The sequence below is a fragment of the Pleurodeles waltl genome, chromosome 10, assembly GCF_031143425.1.
Source record: "Pleurodeles waltl isolate 20211129_DDA chromosome 10, aPleWal1.hap1.20221129, whole genome shotgun sequence".
NCBI lineage: Eukaryota > Metazoa > Chordata > Amphibia > Caudata > Salamandridae > Pleurodeles > Pleurodeles waltl.
The window spans coordinates 159,087,804-159,094,740 of record NC_090449.1 but is presented as its reverse complement, the minus strand read 5'-3'; the positions used below and the strand labels follow the sequence as shown (position 1 = coordinate 159,094,740).

Below are 6,937 nucleotides of genomic sequence, written 5' to 3'. Positions count from 1 at the left end.
AATCCTGCGTATATTTTCCACGTCTGCCAAAAACATGTTTCTTTCTTTTCAGTGACAAAGCTGGTTAAAAATCCAAAACCAGCTATTTATTTTGCCTGGTTTTCAGGTGACCAGCAAGTTGATGATGTATTTTCTTTTTAAAGTTGCTGCAAATACTCTGTAAGTAACATTGTATCATTGTAACTCTGCGATTTGACTGTTTGGTTAGGAAGATGTTTTATCCTTGTCTCTGAATATTAAAATGCATGACACTAATGAAAGACTTATGAAAAACAAGGAAAGATGGCCACATCATTGAATGTTTTTTAAATGTACTCTTTTCATTGCAATCATATATCGGTCTCGTTGTGGTGCCAGCATGTTTTCTATTTTCTTCTTATTTATGTGCCATATGCTTGTAATAACAAAGCAAATAAATAACCATGTTACCAGATTACGAAGGCCAATCGTATTGGCTATGCCAATGCTTGTTTTAGAAAGGGATAAATGTGGATCTATTGCAAGATGCTAAGGGGTGTGGTCAATATAACTTTTAAACGGCTCCCCAGCTAGCCAGCAACAGCTCAATTCATCTGCACCAGAGTAGTTTTCACATTTCTAACCCTCTCTCATAACTATGTGTCGGTTGGAGTCTCCCTCACATCAAACACCTCCATATCACTCACCATATTCTCTCCCATTGAGGATAACCACAAAATGTCTTAACATATAATTCAGTCATATAGTTTCCTCAAAGGGGGTGAGGGATGGGGAGAAACAAGATTCCAAAAGACAGGTCATCGTGGGGAGAGGATGTAGAGTTACGGCCAGAGATACTGACTTTGGGACTAAGAAACCAGGTTTGAGTCTTGGCGTTGGCTCAACATCCTCTGATTCTGGGCAAATCTATTAGGGCCTAATTTAGATATTGGTGCACAAGTTACTGTGTCACAACGGTGATGGATATCCCATCCACTGAAATCTAAATCTCATTCTAGCCTAGGGGATTTAGATTTTGGTCGATGGGATATCCGTAACCTCTGTGATGGAGTAACTCGTCTGCCAGTATCGAAATTAGACCTTTAATCTCCCCATACCTAAACAAACAAAAATGAAAGTGGCTTTCTGGAATGTAATTGGGGCTCATGTAAAGTGCTCCAATTTCTTCTGCTCCTGTTTTTGCTATATAAAAGTGTAAAAACAAATTACACATGAATCACATTCAGCCTTGCTTTCCCAATTGCTATTGGTTAGATATATCTTTTTTGACATCTAAGCTTTGTAATTCACACCATTACACAGCCACATTGACATCTCACTGTAAAACTGGCAACACTTTGTTTTAGTCCCATTATTGAGCCAGCATTGGCATACCCATTACCTCTCACCTATTCAAGGACTATTTGCTTTGCCAATGTGTTTTGGCCATGTTGCACACCAGCATGGCTGCTGTTCAGCATGGCTATAGGGTTGTGGTGTAAAGGAGAGTGTCATAGAGTGGGGTGTTGTATAGCGGAATGGCAAAGGGTGGAGTAGAGTGATGAAGAGTGGCAAAGAGTGGAGTACAGTGGCAAAGAGGGGAGTAGAGAGACAGAGAGGAGTGGAGTGTCATGGAGTGTCATGGACTGAAATGTCGTGGAGTGGCTTAGAGAGGAGGGGCATAGAGTGGAGTGGCATAGGGTGAAATAGTGTCATTCAGTGGAGTGGAGTAGAGTGTTGTAGAGTGGAGTAGAATGTCATAGAGTGGAGTGGCATAGAGTGATGGAGGGTGTAATTGCAAAGAGTGGAGTAATGTAGAGTGTCAGAGTGGAGGGCATAAGGTGGAGGGGAATAGAGTTGAGGGGCATATAGTGAAGTAAAGGGTTGTAAAGTAGTGGAGTGGAGTGTCATAGAGTGAAATAAAGGGGCATGGAGTGTCATAGAATAGCATAGACTGGTGTGGAGGGTCATATAGTGGAGTGTCGTAGAGTGGAGTACAGTGGCCTAGAGTGAAATGGCATAGACTAGCATAGAGTGGAGTGGAGTGTGGTGGTGTGGACTGTCCTGTCGTAGCATGGAGTTTCATCAAGTGGCATAGAGTGGCGTGGTGTAGAGTGGAGTGGTGTAGAGTGGAGAAGAGTGTTGTAGAGTGAAGTAGGGTAGAGTGGAGTGGCATAGTGTGGAGTATGTATGGATGTGCTAGCGCACTGTCATTAAAGACAACACATTTCCAATTGAAATGAGTATTACATTTGCACATACAGTTTTACTGATAAAACTATACAGCTCACAAACGATAATGAAATGGCATCACCTAGTGTACTGCTTTATTTAGAATGTTTTAAGATATTTGTTTCCACCACACTTCCGAGATGCAAAAACATGTTCTTCAATTATGCTTTTCTAATAGCGATATATTCTGAAATATTTGCACAGTTCATTTACAGAAATTTACATTTTGTTGTGTTCTAGAAGAAAACCTTTTCTTTCCCAGTACCTGCAAGATTGTCACATAAATCCTCCCACTTTGAAGTCAGAGAAAGAAAAGGAAACACCAAGCTCCCTCAGAAGACAATACCTGACATTTGACCTCAGTCTTTGAACGCACAGCAAATGTAACAAGATAAGAACAAATATTTAAAGAACTGTTCACAGAAAGTGTGGACCCATGGACGAATACAAGGAGTGATGGCCAGGAGAGACAAAGACATACTGGACAGCCTAAAATAAATGAAGTCAGCTAACAGAAGCCAGAAAAGGGAGTTACAAATCACAAAGCCAATGGTGAAAAATGGGTGGAATGCATTTCCAGGGAAGCTTTTATAATGCCCACAAGAAGCCTTGTCCCAACCAGACAGCTGCGCTGTGTGGTGAGCTTCAATCTTGTATGGCCAGGACCTCTTCTTCAAAATCATCTTTTGCCTTTTGCCTAAAATACAAAGACATCAGTGAAGATGCAAATACTTGTTTTCTAATCAATTCACAGGAGTACATTTTATTTAAATTTTTGGTGAAGCTGAACAAAGTACCACATTTTCAATTTAAATTTGCCATTGATGTCACTAAGCTTGAACTGGCTGCAATAAATCAAAAACAGTTACAAAACCCAAAATGGCTCAAGGTTTGGGTTATTCAATCCATCTTGAATGGTTTATGCTTTGGTCTGATCTTTGCGATTTTCCCAGCCAAGATGACCTTGGACATTCCTCATCCCCTACATGGAACTCACACTTGTAGTTGTGTCTATAGAATGATATCTGTAGTCACTTCAGCACTGCTGCCTTTACATGCTGCTAATGTGCTCTGGGTTTGCCTGAATACATCAATATTACAATTTAATAAATAAATTAATTAATTAAAGAGACACTGTATGAGCATTATACAAACTTACCAATCAAAGTTAATAAAAAAATGTAAACACAATTTTTAAAGTATAGCGCTTTCGAATCTACACTAAATTATTGTCTCATCTCATCTCATCTCCAATTGAAAAACAGTTCAGCAATTTAATAAAAGGTTTAGCTATTCCAAAGCCTTGCAGGCATCGGCAGTTTACCTGATGATATGGGTCATGTCAGACCAGGATGACCTGGGAGTTGAGAAATATCGCCAGCCGCAGTAGCCTTTGATGTGCAGTGAGGTTTCAGCCTTGGGCGCGCTCCAAGGCGAGGACTGTAAACAAAGATGGAGAGATCAAAGGACAGAGGCCAGGGCTGTTTCTTCTGCTGCAGAATTAACCGCCATTGACAAAGCCAACAGTCTTGGTCTTGTTTATAGAGAAAATCTACCCCGTGTTCCCCCGCCCACGGACAGAAAAAGTCGGACTGGGAACAAGACGAGGGGAGGCAGGTGGACATGGAAAGAGGGTATTTCTGAACACTTATCAGACATCCGAGGCATAACCGTAAAGGTGGCATACTACCAGTAAAAATGTGAGCGAGGCAGGTTTGCGTATTTTACTATAATTATTTATTGACAATACTGCTGGCAAAATTGTGTTTCGAGCAGACATATACATGCACACATTTAAAACATTTCCAGAGCTCGTGGAGTAGGAAGTGAGTTATACAGCAAGAAAAGGATACAGTATCTAAAATGGAACAATAAACAATATTCCACACAAGTTCTCACCAGCCTCGAATCCTGTTCTTGTTATAAATCAGGCTCTTCAAAAACAGAAATCAACACGTGTATCATTTTTCATGAGACTTGCGATTTATTCACAGACCTGCAGTGCATAAAGTTGTTAGTAGATGTTCCTCTCGAGTCAGATGAAAAATCTTCAGAATTCTTCCACAAAGCAGGAGTTCCTTCCATCATTGGTAGGCGTCCCTCTCGTGTCAAATCCAACTGAAATCTCTGCAAACCTGCAGTACCTCGGGTTGTTACTCGCCGTCCTTCTTGAGGAAGTGCCTCAAATAACCTGCTACAAGCTGAAGGTATGGAGTTTTCAATCAATCAATCATTTGGCATTTGTAGAGCGTGCCTTTTAACACCTTCTGGGGTATCCAGGCGCTGAGGGATGTCGCTGTGAACTGGTAGCCTCTCATCGAAGAGCCATGTCTTGAGCTCCTTCCTGAAGTCGAGGAGGGTGTGCGCAGTACGCAGGTGGAGGGGGAGGTCGTTCCGGATCATGGTTCCGAGGTAGCAGAAGGAACGACCAACGCAACAGCGAGCTTGCGGGACTTGTGCGAAGGAGTGGGAGGTTGATTGGAGTTCTCTGGTGGGCTGGTGGAAGAAGAGTCTGCGATTGACGAGACTGAGTCGGATGTTGTGGAGGGCTTTGTACGCAAGGGTAGGAACCTTGAATTTGCACTTCTTGTGCACAGGCAGTCAGTGGAGACTTCTTTGGTGGGGGGTGGTGCAGGTTCGCCTGGGGAGGTCAAGGACGATGCAGTGGAGGAGTTGGGTGGGGAGTCGGGCGTATAGGGTGTTTCCGTAGTCCAGTCTGCTGGCGATGAGGGCTTGGGTTACCGTTTTCTGGCTTCAATGGGAATCCATCACAAAATCTTCCATAGCATGCAGAGGACATGGAAGCAGGAGGTGGCCACTGCGATTATTTGTCGCTTGAAGAAGAGTTTATTGTTGATGATGACGCCGAGGTTACAGGCATGGTCAGTCAGGATTGGGGGTTGCCCGAGCGTGGAGGGCCATCGGGTGTCATCCCAGGGGGAGGTTTTGTTTCCGAAAATGATCACCTCAGGCAGTTGACACTCATCCATTCAGCCACGTGGGTCACAGTGCTGCTGAAGTTAGCCCCGGGTGCTGGCATGGTTCTTGAGAGGGAGAGTATGAGCTGAGTGTCATAGGCGAATGAGATGATGTTGAGTTAGTGAGAGCACACAATCTCGGACAGTGGCCTCATGTAGGTGTTGAAGAGAGTGGGGCTGAGTGAGGACCCCTGGTGGACGCCGCATATGATGTTCTTGGGCTCTGAGGTAACAGGTGGGGCACAGATTCTCTGGGTGTGACCAGTGAAGAAGGCGAGGATCCATTTGAGTGTGTTAATTCGGATTCCTATGCAGTGGAGTCTGGAGATGAGGATGGGACGTGAGATGCTGTTGAACGCGGCAGAGAGATCAAGGAGGGACCTGATGTCATCCATAGCGGTCATCAGGGCGGTCTTGGTGCTGTGGTTAGCGTGGAAACCGCATTGGGTGGTGTCCAGTAGATTGTGTTTTTCCAGGTGTTCAGAGAGCTGTCGGTTGATAGCTCTTTCCAGGACAGACCTGAGCTGGGAAAGGAAGCAGTCAGATCAGGCGGTAATATTTTAGTTTTCTGGGGTCAGTGGACAGTTTCTTCGGGAGAGGTTTGACCTCAGCTTGCTTTCATGCTTCAGGGAAGGTGACAGTCGTTGTGGAGGCATTGAGGATACTGCTGATCTCCGTCTGGCCCAGGTTAAATAGGTAGTGGGGGCATGAGTCATTGGGTGATCAGGAGTGGGTTGAACTCATGAGGGCTGCTGTTTCCTAGATGGATAGAGGCTTCAAGTTGGTGATGACTTGCTGGAAGGGGTCAGAAGGTGGTCAATGCTGGTGTGTTGGGGTGGAATTTGCTGTAGATGATTATGATCTTGTCGTGGAAGTAGCCAGCTTGTGAGTCACAGAGAGTCTGCAAGGGTTGGATAGTGTTGTTGGTGGCTGCTGGGCAGGAGAACTCTAATGATTTTGAAGAGTTCCTTGGAGCGGTTGGTGCTTTCCTCGATGCGGATGTTCAGGGCGTCCTTTTTAGCTTCTCTGAGACGAAGATGGTATTTGTTGAGTGCTCCCTTGACGGAGGTGTGGTCCGTAGGGTCTTTGCTCATGCACCATAGTCTTTCTAGCCATCTGCATTCTCTCTTTAGCTTGAGGAGTTCGGGGGAGAACTAGCAGGCAGGTCTGCCAGATCTTCTGGTGTTGGAGTTCATTGTAGGGGGCGACCTTGCTGGTGAAGTTCAGGATCCACTCGAGGAGATTGCGGGCATCTTGCTCGAGGCTGCCGGAGGGGTTGGGTTTGTTGGGGTTGAGGACTGAAGTCCATTGGGTTTCTGAGATTTTATCCACCCTGGGGTGGTGGGGGCACAGGTAAGTGGTGGAGAGTGTGGTGGAGGGCTCTGGTCTGCTTGTTATGGTGAAGTGCACAGGTGGTGGGCAGTCCAGGTAATCTCTGTTGTGTGGGAGAATTTAAGTCTGTTGCTGGCTGTGAAAATGGGATCCAGGGTGTGACCTGCAATGTGTGGGGCTGGCGACTAGATGTTTGAGCTCAATTTTGTTTAGGTTGTCTAGAAGTTTGGTGGAGTTGAGGTTGTTGGGGTCGCCTATGTGGGAATTCAGGTCTGCTAAAAACATGTAGTGTCTCGAGTCAATGGCCAGTGGGGTGATGAACTTGGTGATTGGGAGCTTTAACATATATGTTTGCACACACATTTATTGGTAAATACGAGTGCCTTCGAGTAGCTAACCTTAGGTGCCTATGTTTAGGTGGATGTATAAGAATGTGC

At 44.8% G+C, this 6,937-nt stretch overlaps 1 long non-coding RNA gene across 1 annotated transcript in view; it reads right to left on the bottom strand.

The window, feature by feature from the left end:
• Positions 1-2,319: 2,319 nt before the first annotated feature.
• The window catches only part of LOC138260731 (uncharacterized), a 31,270-nt gene continuing 26,652 nt past the window's right edge, over positions 2,320-6,937 (bottom strand). The window contains exons 2-3 of the long non-coding RNA XR_011198947.1: positions 3,515-3,630; positions 2,320-2,887 (exon numbers count right to left, since the gene is read on the bottom strand). This is a non-coding gene — a long non-coding RNA (uncharacterized lncRNA). The remainder of the gene's footprint in view (positions 2,888-3,514; positions 3,631-6,937) is intronic.